Here is a 16,822-nt window from a genome sequence, read left to right on the forward strand (position 1 = left end):
CAGGCTTGTCCTTTGCTACAAAAAGGATTGGGCCACCTTGCTGCACTTTATTTACTTTTGTTACTTGTTGCTCGTTACAAATTATCTTATCACAAAACTATCGGTTACCCATAATTTCAGTGCTTGCAGAGAATACCTTGCTGAAAACCGCTTATCAGGGCCGGCCCTGAAGTTTTGAGGGCCACAGGGCGGACTCCATGACTGGGCCCAATGACGGTTGTGGTGAGGAAAAAAAGGAATTCCATACTTTGATACGGAAAAATTCTTGCAAAGGCATAAACTATGATAGATTTCCTCCTTTGTAAATAGTAGTATCTGATAATAATAGATTGTGGTGCTTCAATAATATTGACATCTAATTGCTTTAGATTGTAGTATAAAGTAGTGTCATTCCAAAAGATAAATTTATCCATAACCTCCTTCTAAAATTAGTTGAATGATGTGCTCATTTTCTCTTTTCTCGGAACTAGATAAATGTTTTTAGGCAACATATTTGTAAAAACAAAAAGGTGCACACCTCAACTTGGGAGTAAATTAGCAGAAATATTGTGTGCTTCAACATTATTATGCTCTCCAACTATCCAAGTAGGAGTACAAAACATCGAGACCAGGCAACCAAGACCAGCTATCTCCTCCAAGACTGCAAGTGTTATAGAAACAAGAATACAACTTCATTATCGTCCACCAGATCAAAATTGAGGGCTGAAAGATTCATAATTTTTTTACCTCTGTCATTTGGTTGTTCCTCGCCCTAGACGCAGCCGGCAACCGTTGAGGGTTTCACGGTGTTCGCCTGCTCCGTCCTTCGTTTGTGACGCGAAATGAAGCCATAGGCACCGAGCTCATGAAGATTGATAGATTGGCTTTGGAGAATTTAAGAAGCAACTTGCCGTAAAAAAAAGAATTTATGAAGCAATGAAACTAACAGCCACAGGAAGGTCCTTCCCTCAAAAAAAACTAGCAGCCATGGCTCTGAGCAAACACGTACAGCCGATCGTATTCCAGAACGAATTCAACTTGTGCATTCTTTGGGCTTATAATCTACATATCACGGATGGGCCTCTCAGGCCTTTTTTGTTTTCCACTTGTATGGCCTGGGTCGGGGCCCCTAGCTTGACTGGGCCCCAGGCCGTCGCCCCTGCTGCCCTGGCCCAGGGCCGGCCCTGCCGCTTATCATTTCCTTCTACTCCTCGTTGGGTTCGACACTCTTACTTATCGAAAGGACTACGATAGATTCCCTATACTTGTGGGTCATCAGTGCATTATTTAAAATTTGCTTTTGAATGCAAATGCACAATCGATTAGGATCATGGGTTACTCTTCCATGTCACATACATCTTGATGGAGCGCTCAAAATGATAGAAGTTAAAAGCATGCACTCATCACCAATTAAAGTGAATGATCATATAAGGATATAAGAGATAATATCATTCAACAAGCATTAAGGGTAGCATATGATCAAACACATGATCAAACAAGTATCTCACAAGAACATAAAGTATCTCATTCAAGCACACAATAAAAAAGTGTTAACCAAAATAGCAAGAGAGATAAAAAGCAACGCAACACTCTCTCTCGAAGCCTATGATCTATACATTTTTCTCCCCCTTTGGCAACAAGTTACCAAAAAGTTCAAAAATTCATAGTGCTAAATGACTCTCAGGCTTGATCTTCAGTAGGAGGTGTTGAGATGACTCCAGGGACGAAAGGCTCTGTTGATGTAGATGGAGCTAGTGGAGTTGCTGCTGGAGCTGATGGCACTGAGGCTGTAGCTACTGGAGCTGATGATGTAGCTCTAGTATCTGTGACTGGCACTGCAGCAGACCTCTGGCTTCTGGGCACTCTAGCAAAAGCATATGTGGTAGACTTTCCCTTCTTCTCCTTTGCTTCCTCCTGTAGCTGCTCAACTATAGTTTGGATCTCAGTTACCTTGCCATCCAGATCATAGAACTTCTGCTCAATGATCCTCTTAGAACTCTCCTGGTTTTGAGTCAGGGTGGCCAAGCCCTTCTCAATCCTCAAGGTGGATTGGATCAGATATCCAAGTTGATCTTGTTTGGATTTCAAGAACACTTGAGATGCCTCTTCAACAGTTGGCATCTTTGTAGCTTTCTCTGCCCTTGCCTTCTCTCTCTTCTCATGTGCTTGAGAAGAAGATGGTTCATTCTCATTCATGACAACTGTGTTGTCTTCAAATTCATGGCAGATGGGCAGGTGCTCCTTGTCCAGTATATATTTGCCTTTGCCCATCTTAGAGTTGATGAGCTCCTGAATGTGTGGGGCATACCCACAACTTCTCTTCTGATCAGCTGCTGTCCTCTTGATTGTCTCCACAATCAAACTCATGACTTTGAATTTTTGAGGCACATCAAATAAATGTAGTAAGTTGATAGCATGTCCTCTAATCATCTTGTGATCACCTGACTTGGGGAGCAGATTGTGCCTTAGGATCCAGTTGATGGTTGGCAGGCCAGACAACAAGAAGTGGACAGATCCAAACTTATGAGTATCCAAAGCATCATCTGGGATCTCTCTGTACATGTTGGCCATCGTGTTGTGGTCTTTCTTCTTTTCAGCATAGACGTCCAAGTCATCCTCACTTTCTTCTAGAGCATTGATCAACTGAGCCCATTCTTCAATAAAAGATTGATAACTTGTACCTAAGACATCCAAATGATCTTTCCATCTGGGTAGAAGTGGGTAGTGGAGTAAAACTGCATGATTGAAGAGGAAAGGTGATGCAGCACAGTAGCGTAAGTATTTCCCTCAGTTTTTGAGAACCAAGGTATCAATCCAGTAGGAGGCTACGCGCGAGTCCCTCGTACCCGCACAAAGCAAATAACTCCTCGCAACCAACGCGATAAGGGGTTGTCAATCCCTTCACAGTCACTTACGAGAGTGAGATCTATAGATATGATAGGATAATATTTTTGGTATTTTTTTGATAAAGATGCAAAGTAAAATAAAAGCAAAGTAAACAGAAAAAGGAAATAACTAAGTGTAGGAAGATTAATATGATGAAGATAGCCCGGGGGCCATAGATTTCACTAGTGGCTTCTCTCATGAGCATAAGTATTTTACGGTGGGTGAACGAATTACTGTTGAGCAATTGATAAAATTGAGCATAGTTATGAGAGTATCTAGGTATGATCATGTATATAGGCATCACGTCCGAGACAAGTAGACCGACTCCTGCCTGCATCTACTACTATTACTCCACTCATCGACCGCTATCCAGCATGCATCTAGAGTATTAAGTTCAAGAAAACAGAGTAACGCCTTAAGCAAGATGACATGATGTAGAGGGATAGATTCATGCAATATGATAAAAAAACCCATCTTGTTATCCTTGATGGCAACAATACAATGCGTGCCTTTCTGTCCCTACTGTCACTGGGAAAGGACACCGCAAGATTGAACCCAAAGCTAAGCACTTCTCCCATTGCAAGAAAAACCAATCTAGTAGGCCAAATCAAACTGATAATTCGAAGAGACTTGCAAAGATAACCAATCATACATAAAAGAATTCAGAGAAGATTCAGATATTGTTCATAGATAATCTTGATCATAAACCCACAATTCATCGGTCTCAACAAACACACCGCAAAAAGAAGATTACATCGAATAGATCTCCACGAGAGAGGGGGAGAACATTGTATTGAGATCCAAAAAGAGATAAGAAGCCATCTAGCTACTAACTATGGACTCGAAGGTCTGAAGTAAACTACTCACACTTCATCGGAGAGGCTATGGTGATGATGTAGAAGCCCTCCGTGATGGGTGCCCCCTCCGGCGGAGCTCCGGAACAGGCCCCAAGATGGGATCTCATGGGTACAGAAGGTTGCGGCGGTGGAATTAGGTTTTTGGCTCCGTATCTGATCGTTTAGGGGTACGTAGGTATATATAGGAGGAAGGAGTACGTCGGTGGAGCAACAGGGGGCCCACGAGGGTGGAGGGCGCGCCTGGGGGGGTAGGCGCGCCCCCTACCTCGTGGCCTCCTCCCTTGTTTCTTGACGTAGGGTCCAAGTCTCCTGGATCATATTCGGTGAGAAAATCGCGTTCCCGAAGGTTTCATTCCGTTTGGATTCCGTTTGATATTCCGTTTCTTCGGAACTCTGAAATAGGCAAAAAATAGCAATTCTGGGCTGGTCCTCCGGTTAATAGGTTAGTCCCAAAAATAATATAAAAGTGGATAATAAAGCCCAATATTGTCCAAAACAGTAGATAATATAGCATGGAGCAATCAAAAATTATAGATACGTTGGAGATGTATCAGGCATCCCCAAGCTTAATTCCTGCTCGTCCTCGAGTAGGTAAATGATAAAAAGGATAATTTTTGATGCGGAGTGCTACTTGGCATAATTTCAATGCAATTCTTCTTAATTGTGGTATGAACATTCAGATCCGAAAGATTCAAGACAAAAGTTTAATATTGACATAAAAATAATAATACTTCAAGCATACTAACAAAGCAATCGTGTCTTCTGAAAAAAAACATGGCCAAAGAAAGTTATCCCTACAAAATCATATAGTCTGGCTATGCTCTATCTTCACCACACAAAGTATTTAAATCATGCACAACCCCGATGACAAGCCAAGAAATTGTTTCATACTTTTGACATTCTCAAAACTTTTTCAATCTTCACGCAATACATGAGCGTGAGCCATGGATATAGCACTATATGTGGAATAGAATGGTGGTTGTGGAGAAGACAAAAAAGGGGGAAGATAGTCTCACATCAACTAGGCGTATCAACGGGCTATGTAGATGCCCATTAATAGATATCAATGTGAGTGAGTAGGGATTGCCATGCAACGGATGCACTAGAGCTATAAGTATATGAAAGCTCAACAAAAGAAACTAAGTGGGTGTGCATCCAACTCGCTTGCTCACGAAGACCTAGGGCATTTTGAGGAAGCCCATCACTGGAATATACAAGCCAAGTTCTATAATGAAAAATTCCCACTAGTATATGAAAGTGACAAAATGAGAGACTCTCTATCATGATGATCATGGTGCTACTTTGAAGCACAAGTGTGGTAAAAGGATAGTAACATTGTCCCTTCTCTCCTTTTCTCTCATTTTTTTATTTGGGCCTTTTCTCTTTTTTATGGCCTCTTTTCTTTTTTTCGTCCGGAGTCTCATCCCGACTTGTGGGGGAATCGTAGTCTCCATCATCCTTTCCTCACTTGGGACAATGCTCTTGTAATGATGATCATCACACTTCTATTTTCTTACAACTCAACAATTACAACTCGATACTTAGAACAAAATATGACTCTATATGAATGCATCCGGCGGTGTACCGGGATATGCAATGAATCAAGAGTGACATGTATGAAAGAATTATGAATGGTGGCTTTGCCACAAATACGATGTCAACTACATGATCATGCTAAGCAATATGACAATGATGGAGCGTGTCATAATAAACGGAATGGTGGAAAGTTGCATGGCAATATATCTCGGAATGGCTATGGAAATGCCATGATAGGTAGGTATGGTGGCTGTTTTGAGGAAGGTATATGGTGGGTGTATGATACCGGCAAAAAGTGTGCGGTAATAGAGAGGCTAGCAATGGTGGAAGGAAGAAAAGTGCGTATAATCCATGGACTCAACATTAGTCATGAAGAACTCATATACTTATTGCAAAAATCTACAAGTTATCAAAGCAAAGTATTACACGCATGCTCCTAGGGGGATAGATTGGTAGGAAAAGACCATCGCTCGTCCCCGACCGCCACTCATTAGGAAGACAATCAATAAATAAATCATGCTCCAACTTCATAACATAACGGTTCACCATACGTGCATGCTACGGGAATCACAAACTTTAACACAAGTATTTCTCAATTTCACAACTACTCAACTAGCATGACTCTAATACCACCATCTTTATATCTCAAAACAATTATCAAGCATCAACTTCTCATAGTATTCAACACACTCAAAAGAAAGTTTTACAAATCTTGAATACCAAGCATATTAGGATTATTTAAGCAAATTACCATGCTATTTAAGACTCTCAAAATAATCTAAGTGAAGCATGAGAGATCAATAGTTTCTATAAAACAAATCCACCACCGTGCTCTAAAAGATATAAGTGAAGCACTAGAGCAAAACTATATAGCTCAAAAGATATAAGTGAAGCACATAGAGTATTCTAACAAATTCCAAATCATGTATGGCTCTCTCAAAAGGTGTGTACAGCAAGGATGATTGTGGTAAACTAAAAAAGCAAATACTCAAATCATACAAGACGCTCCAAGCAAAACACATATCATGTGGTGAATAAAAATATAGCTCCAAGTAAAGTTACCGATAGAAGTAGATGAAAGAGGGGATGCCTTCCGGGGCATCCCTAAGCTTTGGCTTTTTGGTGTCCTTAAATTATCTTGGGGGTGCCATGGGCATCCCCAAGCTTAGGCTCTTGCCACTCCTTGTTCCATAATCCATCTAATCTTTCACCCAAAACTTGAAAACTTCACAACACAAAACTCATCAGAAAATCTCGTGAGCTCCATTAGAGAAAGAAAACAAAAGACCACTTCAAGGTACTGTAATGAACTCATTCTTTATTTATATTGGTGTTAAACCTACTGTATTCCAACTTCTCTATGGTTTATAAACTATTTTAATAGCCATAGATTCATCAAAATAAGCAAATCCTATAGGTTTAACTTGGCACAAACACTAATTAAAACATAAAAACACATCTAACCAGAGGCTAGATAAAATATTTATTCCTAAACAGAAGCAAAAACTAAAAAACTAAAAATAAAATTGGCTTGCCTCCCAACAAGCGCTATCGTTTAACGCCCCTAGCTAGGCACAAAAGCGAGGATAGATCTAGGTATTGCCATCTTTGGTAGGCAATCCATAAGTGGCTCTCATGATAGATTCATATGGTAATTTTATTTTCTTCCTAGGGAAGTGTTCCATGCCTTTTTTAATGGAAATTGGAATCTAATATTCCCTTCCTTCATATCAATAATTGCACCAATCGTTCTAAGGAAAGGTCTACCAAGAATAATAGGACATGAAGGATTGCAATCTATATCAAGAACGATAAAATCTACGGGCACATAATTCCTATTTGCAACAATAAGAACATCATTAATTCTTCCCATAGGTTTCTTAATAGTGGAATCCGCAAGGTGCAAGTTTAGAGAGCAATCATCAAAATCACGGAAATCTAGCAAATCGCACAAAGTTTTGGGAATAGTGGAAACACTAGCACCCAAATCACATAAAGCATAAAATTAATGATCCTTAATTTTAATTTTAATTTTAATAGTTGGTTCCCACTCATCATAAAGTTTTCTAGGGATAGAAACTTCCAACTTAAATTTTTCTTCATAAGATTGCATCAAGGCATCAACGATATGTTTGGTAAAGGCTTTATTTTGACTATAAGCATGAGGAGAATTTTGGCACGGATTGCAACAAGGAAATACAATCAATCAAAGATAAATTTTCATAATGAAATTCCTTGAAATCTAAAATAGTGGGTTTAGCAACATCTAGGGTTTTGATTTCTTCAATCCCACTTTTATCAATTTTAGCATCAATATCTAAAAACTCTGAATTTTTGGAACGCCTTCTGGGTAAAGGTGGATCATATTCAGTCCCATCATTATCAAGATTCATATTGCAAAACAAAGATTTAATAGGGGACACATCAATAACTTTTAGATCTTCATCTTTATTTTCATAGAAATTTGAAGAACATGCTTTAATAAAGGCATCTTTCATAGCACGCATCCTAGCGGTTCTTTCTTTGCACTCATCAATGGAAATTCTCATGGCTTTGAGAGACTCATTGATATCATGCTTAGGAGGAATAGATCTAAGCTTTAAAGAATCAACATCAAGAGAAATTCTATCAACGTTCCTAGCCAATTCATCAACTTTAAGCAATTTCTCTTCAAGCAAAGCATTGAAATTCTTTTGCGAATTCATAAACTCTTTAACACTAGTCTCAAATTCAGAGGGCATCTTATTAAAATTTCCATAAGAGTTGTTGTAGGAAGTTCCATAATTATTAGAGGGATTGCTAGGATAAGGCCTAGGATTAAAGTTTCCTCTATACGCGTTGTTACCAAAATTATTCCTACCAACAAAATTCACATCCATAGATACATTATTATTCTCAATCAAAGTAGACAAAGGCATATCATTAGGATTATAAGAAACACTTTTAGTAGCAAATAATTTCATAAGTTCATCCATCTTTCCACTCAAAACATTAATTTTTTCTATCGCATGCACTTTTTTGTTAGTAGATCTTTCAGTGTGCCATTGAGAATAATTAACCATAATATTATCTAGGAGTTTAGTAGCTTCTCCTAAAGTGATTTCCATAAAAGTGCCTCCCGCGGCCGAATCTAAGAGATTTCTATAAGCAAAATTCAATCCGGCATAAAACTTTTGTATAATCATCCACAAATTCAAACCATGAGTAGGGCAATTACGTTTCATTAATTTCATTCTCTCCCAAGCTTGTGCAACATGTTCATGATAGTTGCTTAAAGTTCATAATATCGTTTCTAAGAGAGATGATCTTAGCGGGAGGAAAATACTTAGAGATAAAAGCATCTTTGCACTTGTTCCAAGAATCAATACTATTTTTAGGCAAAGACGAAAACCAAGCTTTAGCACGATATCTAAGCGAAAAAGGAAATAGCTTCAATTTAACAGTATCATTATCAACATCTTTCTTCTTTTGCATATCACACAAATCAACGAAGCTATTTAGATCAGTAGCTGCATCTTCACTAGGAAGGCCGGCGAATTGATCTTTCATGACAAGATTCAACAAAGCAGCATTGATTTCACAAGATTCAGTATTGGTAAGAGGAGCAATCAGAGTGCTAAGGAAATCATTACTGTTGGTATTGCTAAAGTCACACAATTTGGTGTTATCTTGAGCCATCGTGACAGACAAGCAATCAGACACACACGCAAGATCACACAATTTGGTATTGCTAAAGTCACACAGACAAGCAAACAAAAAGAAAGCGAGAAAGAGGCGAACAGAAAAGAGAGGGCGAATAAAACGGCAAGGGTGAAGTGGGGGAGAGGAAAACGAGAGGCAAATGGCAAATAATGTAATGCGGGTAGCATCCGGCTACGCCACCCTCGCTTCCACGGCCACCGGCCTCGCTCTAAGCCTATCGGCCTCGCTCCATGGTCGCCTCCCTTTGATAGGCATGCTACCTGTACGCGAAAGAGGTGTGGGGCTCTTCACCGGTCGCACACCCGCAAGGTGTTCGACGTTTTATCCGCAAGGTACCATGGATAGTGGGAGGAGAGTTCTTCTTCAATAACTTCATCGTCGGACGATGAGGATTTTGTGGTCGCGACTATGGTCTTCAGCGACCACATTTCTAGGCAGTGGCTGAGGTTTAAGGGATCGATCCTGGGACATGCTCCGGCATTGAATCGCAACATAGGGAGCGGCCATTTCCTACTCTTCGCCAACAACTTCCAGTGCGCGTCCCCACTCTACAATCCCGAGCTTTTCCGGCGCCGCTTCTGGATGGCAAGACATGTGGTCGAATGTATCCGGGAGGGAGTGATGGAGTACGATGACTATTTCATATGTAAGGAGGATGCTCTTGGAAAGGTTGGCTTCTCCTCTTATCAAAATGCATTGTAGTTATTCGGTTGCTTGCATACGGAATTCCCGGTGATCTTGTTGATGAGTATGCCCGCATGAGTGAGCCTACATGCCTTGCATCATTGTACAAGTTCTGCAAGGCTGTGGTAGCAGTGTTTGGCCCGGAGTACCTGAGAGGGACAAATGTTGTGGACAGAACCCGATTGTTGGCAATCAATGAAGAGAGAGGCTTCCCGGGAATACTTGGTAGCATAGATTTTATGCACTAAAGTGGAAGAACTGCCCACTGCTTGGCAAGGGCGATATAAGGGGCATATTAAATGTTGCACAGTTATACTTGAAGCTCTGGCTTCACAAGATCTCTAGTTTGACACTCTTTTCTTGACATGGTTGGTTCTCACAATGACATCAACATGCTTCAGTTCTCTCCGGCGTTCGGAGGACTTGCAGAAGGCAACTGCCCAGAGGTCAACTTTGAGATCAATGACCATCACTACAACAAGAGATCCTACCTAGCATGGTATATATCCTCAGTGGTCAACTCTTGTGAAGACAATCTCCAATCCGGTAAGAGAGAAGAGGGCTATAGGTTTTCCCAAGAAAAAGAGGGTGCTAGGAAGGATGTGGAGCGTGTTTTGGTGTGCTTCAATCTCGATGGGCTATCGTTTGGTGCTCTGCTAGAACATGGAGCACCAAGAAGATGTGGAAGGTGATGACTGCTTGTGTCATCATGCACAACATTATCATAGAGGATGAGCACGAGGACCAATTTTTCGACCAAGAGTTTCAGTTTTAGGGTGAAAATGTTGTGCCTGAGCATGGACGGGCAACGCTTGCAGAGTTCGCCCAATTTCATCATGAAATGTGTGATTGGGAAACTCATATTCAACTTCAAAATGATTTGGTTGAGAATATGTGGACTCACCTTGGAAACCAATAGATCTAACCGGTCCTTTTCTTCAATGTATTTGTGACAATTTAAATTTCATTTGGCTTGTAAACTATGAGATTTTTGTTTGGTCCTAAGCTATTCATTATTGTAATACAAAAACTATGTGATTTAAAGTTTGGGTAATGTTTAGATTTGTATGCTACAATTGTGTAAATATGGCCGCATACCGGCCCGCGGATGAAATGCGTCGGCTGGTTTGACGCACTGGCCAACAAAGCAAGGAAGGGGCCGGCCGCCGCCCCTATGGTCGACCCAAATGGAGAAAAAATGTGTTGGGGAACGTAGTAATTTCAAAAAAAATCTACGCACACGCAAGATCATGGTGATACATAGCAACGAGAGGGGAGAGTGTCGTTCACGTACCCTCGTAGACCGTTAAGCGGAAGCGTTATGACAATGTGGTTGATGTAGTCGTACGTCTTCACGATCGACCGATCCTCAGTACCGAACGTACGGCACCTCCGCGTTCAGCACACGTTCAGCTCGGTGACGTCCCGCGAACTCATGATCTAGTAGAGCTCGGGGAAGAGTTTCGTCAGCACGACGGCGTGGTGACGATGTTGATGAAGCTACCGTTGCAGGGCTTCGCCTAAGCACCGCTACAGTATGACTGAGGTGGATTATTGTGGAGGGGGGCACCGCACACCGCTGGGAGAGATCAATGATCAACTTGTGTGTCTAGAGGTGCCCCCTTGACCCCATATATAAAGGAGCAAAGGGGGAGGCCCGCCGGCCCTAGAGGGTGCGCCGGAGGAACACTTTGTGTTCTACCAAACGTCACAACGTAACTGGGTGATTATAAAGGTGCTCTACAGGTATCTCCGAAGGTACTTGTTGGGTTGGCGTATTTTGAGATTAGGATTTGTCACTCCGATTGTCGGAGAGGTATCTCTAAGCCCACTCGGTAATGCACATCACTATAAGCCTTGCAAGCATTGTAACTAATGAGTTAGTTGAGGGATGATGTATTACGGAACGAGTAAAGAGACTTGCCGGTAACGAGATTGAACTAGGTATTGAGATACCGACGATCGAATCTCGGGCAAGTAACATACTGATGACAAAAGGAACAACGTATGTTGTTATGCGGTTTGACCGATAAAGATCTTCGTAGAATATGTGGGAGCCAATATGAGCATCCAGGTTCCGCTATTGGTTATTGACCGGAGACGTGTCTCGGTCATGTCTACATAGTTCTCGAACCCGTAGGGTCCGCACGCTTAAATTTCGATGATGGTTATATTATCAGTTTATGTGTTTTGATGTACCGAAGGTAGTTCCGAGTCCCGGATGTGATCACGGACATGACGAGGAGTCTCGAAATGGTCGAGACATAAAGATTGATATATTGGATGACTATGTTCGGACACCGGAATGGTTTCGGGGAGTATCGAGCATATACTGGAGTACCGGGGGGTTAACGGAACCCCCCGGGGAGACTAATGGGCCTATTGGGCCCTACTGGAGAAGAGGAGGGGCAGCCAAGGGGCAGCCGCACGCCCCCTTCCCCTAGTCCGAATTGGACAAGGAGGGGGGCGGCGCCCCCCGTTTCCTTTCCCCCCTCTCTCCTTTCCTCTCCTCTCCTACTCCCACATGGAAGGTGGGAGTCCTACTCCCGGTGGGATTAGGACTCTTCATGGGGCACGCCAAGGGTGGCCGGCCCCCTCCCCCTCCTCCACTCCTTTATATATGGGGAGGGAGGCACCCCTTGGAGACACAACAATTGATCCCTTGGATCTCTTAGCCGTGTGCGGTGCCCCCCTCCACCATAATCCACCTCGATAATATCGTAGCGGTGCTTAGGCGAAGCCCTGCGTCGGTAGAACATCATCATCATCACCACGCCGTCGTGCTGATGGAACTATCCCTCAACGCTCGGCTGGATCGGAGTTCGAGGGACGTCATCGAGTTGAACATGTGCTGAACTCGGAGGTGTCGTGCGTTCGGTACTTGATCGGTCGGATCGTGAAGACGTACGACTACATCAACCGTGTTGTGCAAACGCTTCTGCTTTCTGTCTATGAGGGTACGTGGACACGCTCTCCCCTCTTGTTGCTATGCATCACCAAGATCTTGCGTGTGCCTAGGATTTTTTTTGAAATTACTACGTTCCCCAACAATGGCATCCGAGCCTGGTTGTATGCGTAGATGTTATATGCACGAGTAGAACAGAAGTGATTTGTGGGCGATACAAGTCATACTGCTTACCAGTATGTCCCACTTTGATTCGGCGGTATTGTTGGATGAAGCGGCTCGGACCGGCATTACGCGTACGCTTATGCGAGACTGGTTTTACCGCCGTGCTTTGCACACAGGTGACTAGCGGGTGTCAGTTTCTCCAACTTTAGTTGAACCGAGTGTGGCTACACCCGATCCGTGAGAAGGTTAAAACAACACTAACTTGACGAACTATCATTGTGGTTTTTATGCGTAGGTAAGAACGGTTCTTGCTCAGCCCGTAGCAGCCACGTAAAACTTGCAACAACAAAGTAGAGGACGTCTAACTTGTTTTTGCAGGGCATGTTGTGATGTGATATGGTCAAGATGTGATGAGATATAAGTTGTTGTATAAGATGATCATGTTTTGTTGAAGTTATCGGCAACTGGCAGAAGCCTTATGGTTATCTCTTTATTGCATAAGATACAAGCGCCAAATAATTGCTTTACTTTATCGCTATGCAATAGCAATAGTTGGCGAGACGACCATGTGACAACACATTGATATAGATCAAGATGATGGAGATCATGGTGTCATGTCGGTGACGATGGAAATCATCACGATGCTTTAGAGATGGAGATCAAGGGCACAAGATGATGATGGCCATATCATGTCACATATTTTGATTGCATATGATGTTTATCTTTTATACATCATAGCATAGTTCTACGGTAGCTTTATAAGATGATCTCTCACTAAATTTCAAGATAAAAGTGTTCTCCCTGAGTATGCACCGTTGCCAAAGTTTGTCGTGCCGAGACACCATGTGATGATCGGGTGTGATAAACTCTACGTTCATCTACAACGGGTGCAAGTCAGTTTTGCACACGCAGAATACTTGGGTTAAACTTGACGAGCCTAGCATATGCAGATATGGCCTCGGAACACTGAGACCGAAAGGTCGAGCGTGAATCATATAGTAGGTATGATCAACATAGTGATGTTCACCATTGAAAACTACTCCATCTCACGTGATGATCGGACATGGTTTAGTTGATTTGGATCACGTGATCACTTAGATGATTAGAGGGATGTCTATCTAAGTGGGAGTTCTTAAGTAATATGATTAATTGAACTTTAATTTATCATGAACTTAGTCCTGGTAGTATTAGCATATCTATGTTGTAGATCAATAGCTCGCGATGTTGCTCCCCGTTTTTTCATATGTTCCTAGAGAAAACTAACTCGAAAAATGTTAGTAGCAATGATGCGGACTTGGTCCGTGATCTGAGGATTGTACTCATTGCTACATAGAAGAATTATGTCCTTGATGCACCGCTAGGTGACGGACCTATTGCATGAGCAGATACAGACATTATGAACGTTTGACAAAGCTCAGTATGATAACTACTTGATAGTTTAGTGCACCATACTTTACGGCTTAGAACCGGGACTTCAAAAATGTTTTGAATGCCACGGAGCATATAAGATGTTCCAAGAGTTGAAATTGGTATTTCATACTCATGCCCGTGTCGAAAGGTATGAGACCTTTGACAAATACTTTGCCTACAAGATGGAGGAGAATAGCTCAGCTAGTGAGCATGTGCTCAGAATGTCTGAGTACTACAACCACTTGAATCAAGTGGGAGTTAATCTTCCAGATAAGATAGTGATTGACAGAGTTCTCTAGTCACTATCACCAAGTTACTTGAACTTCGTGATGAACTATAATATGCAAGGGATAACGGAAACGATTCCCAAGCTCTTCGTGATGCTAAAATCGACGAAGGTAGAAATCAAGAAAAGCATCAAGTGTTGATGGTTGACAAGACCACTAGTTTCAAGAAAAGGGCAAAGGTAAGAAGGGGAACTTCAAGAAGAACAGCAAGCAAGTTGGTGCTCAAGTGAAGAAGCCCAAGTCTGGACCTAAGCCTGAGACTAAGTGCTTCTACTGCAAAGGGACTATTCTCTGGAAGCAGAACCGCCCGAAGTATTTGGCGGATAAGAAGGATGGCAAAGTGAACAAAGGTATATTTGATATACATGTTATTAATGTGTACTTTACTAGTGTTTATAGCAACCCCTTAGTATTTGATACTAGTTCAGTTGCTAAGAGTAGTAACTCGAAACGGGAGTTGCAGAATGAACATAGACTAGTTAAGGGTGAAGTGACGATGTGTGTTGGAAGTGGTTCCAAGATTGATATGATCATCATCGCACACTCCCTATACTTTTGGGATTAGTGTTGAACCTAAATAAGTGTTATTTGTTGTTTGCGTTGAGCATGAATATGATTTGATCATGTTTATAGCAATACGGTTATTCATTTAAGTTAGAGAATAATTGTTGTTCTGTTTACATGAATAAAACCTTCTATGGTTATACACCCAATGAAAATAGTTCATTGGATCTCGATCATAGTGATACACATATTCATAATATTGAAGCCAAAAGATGCAAAGTTAATAACGATAGTGCAACTTATTTATGGCACTGCCGTTTGGGTCATATTGGTGTAAAGCGCATGAAGAAACTCCATGCTGATGGGCTTTTGGAATCACTTGATTATCAATCACTTGATGCTTGCGAACCATGCCTCTTGGGAAAGATGACTAAAAGTCCGTTCTTTGGAACAATGGAGCGAGCAACAGACTTGTTGGAAATAATACATACCGATGTATGCAGTCCAATAAGTGTTGAGGCTCGCAGCGGGTATCGTTATTTTCTGACCTTCACGGATGATTTGAGCAGATATGGTTATATCTACTTAATGAAACACAAGTCTGAAACATTTGAAAAGTTCAAAGTATTTCAGAGTAAAGTGGAGAATCATCGTAACAAGAAAATAAAGTTTCTACGATCTGATCATGGAGGCGAATATTTGAGTTACGAGTTTGGCCTTCATTTAAAACAATGTGGAATAGTTTCACAAACTCACGCCACCGGAAACACCATAGCGTAATGGTGTGCCCGAACGTTGTAACCGTACTTTATTAGATATGGTGCGATCTATGATGTTTCTTACCAATCTACCACTATCATTTTGGGGTTATGCATTAGAGACAGCTGCATCCACGTTAAATAGGGCACCATCTAAATCCGTTGAGATGACACCTTATGAACTGTGGTTTGGCAAGAAACCAAAGTTGTCGTTTCTTAAAGTTTGGGGTTACGATGCTTATGTGAAAAAGTTTCAACATGATAAGCTTGAACCCAAATCGGAGAAGTGCGTCTTCATAGGATACCCAAAATGTTGGGTACACCTTCTATCACAGATCCGAAGGCAAGACATTCGTTGCCAAGAATGGATCCTTTCTAGAGAAGGAGTTTCTCTCGAAAGAAGTGAGTGGGAGGAAAGTAGAACTTGATGAGGTAACTGTACCTGCTCCCTTATTGGAAAGTAGTTCATCACAAAAACCGGTTCAAGGAACGAACCGGGACCAATGGGCCTCGCTCCAGGCCCATAACCATTGGTCCCGGTTCCAGCCACGAACCGGGACAAATGATTTGCCTATATATAGCCCATCGCCAGCGAGCAGAGCACTCCACCCTGCTCTGTTTTTTGCTGGCCGGCAAGGGGAGGGCATTTGGGTGCTCTAGCTCAGCTCCTATGCACATGAGGTGTTCGATGAAATGTCTGAGCCACACTAGTTAATATTTCTTCTCTCGAAACTCGACCTCCGAGCTCCATTTTCACCGAGATTTTTCTAGGTTTAGTGGTCCATCACGTCCCATCGCCGTCTTCACCACCGTCGAACGCCCGCGCCAATCTTGTCGCGGGCACCACCGTGGTGAGCCTCTTGTTCTTATCTTCTTTCTGAAAGAAAAAAATTTCTTACTTGAGATAGATACTTGTCTAATTTTCTTACTTTTATTATTCCTTGTTATTATATAGTGCGATGGTTCTAGTATCCGCCCCCGTCGGCCCTCGTCCAGTCTATGATTCGGATGTGGTATATATTATCTTTTTATAACTATTTGGTTCATTTATTGTTTATGACAATTATGCTGACCAACGTGACATAGATTTTATTTATGTAGAAGGTGCTTGAACTGGAAATTCCAACCAACCCTATTGTCGAGAGGTTA

The sequence above is a fragment of the Triticum urartu genome, chromosome 2 (assembly GCF_003073215.2).
Source record: "Triticum urartu cultivar G1812 chromosome 2, Tu2.1, whole genome shotgun sequence".
Taxonomy (NCBI): domain Eukaryota; kingdom Viridiplantae; phylum Streptophyta; class Magnoliopsida; order Poales; family Poaceae; genus Triticum; species Triticum urartu.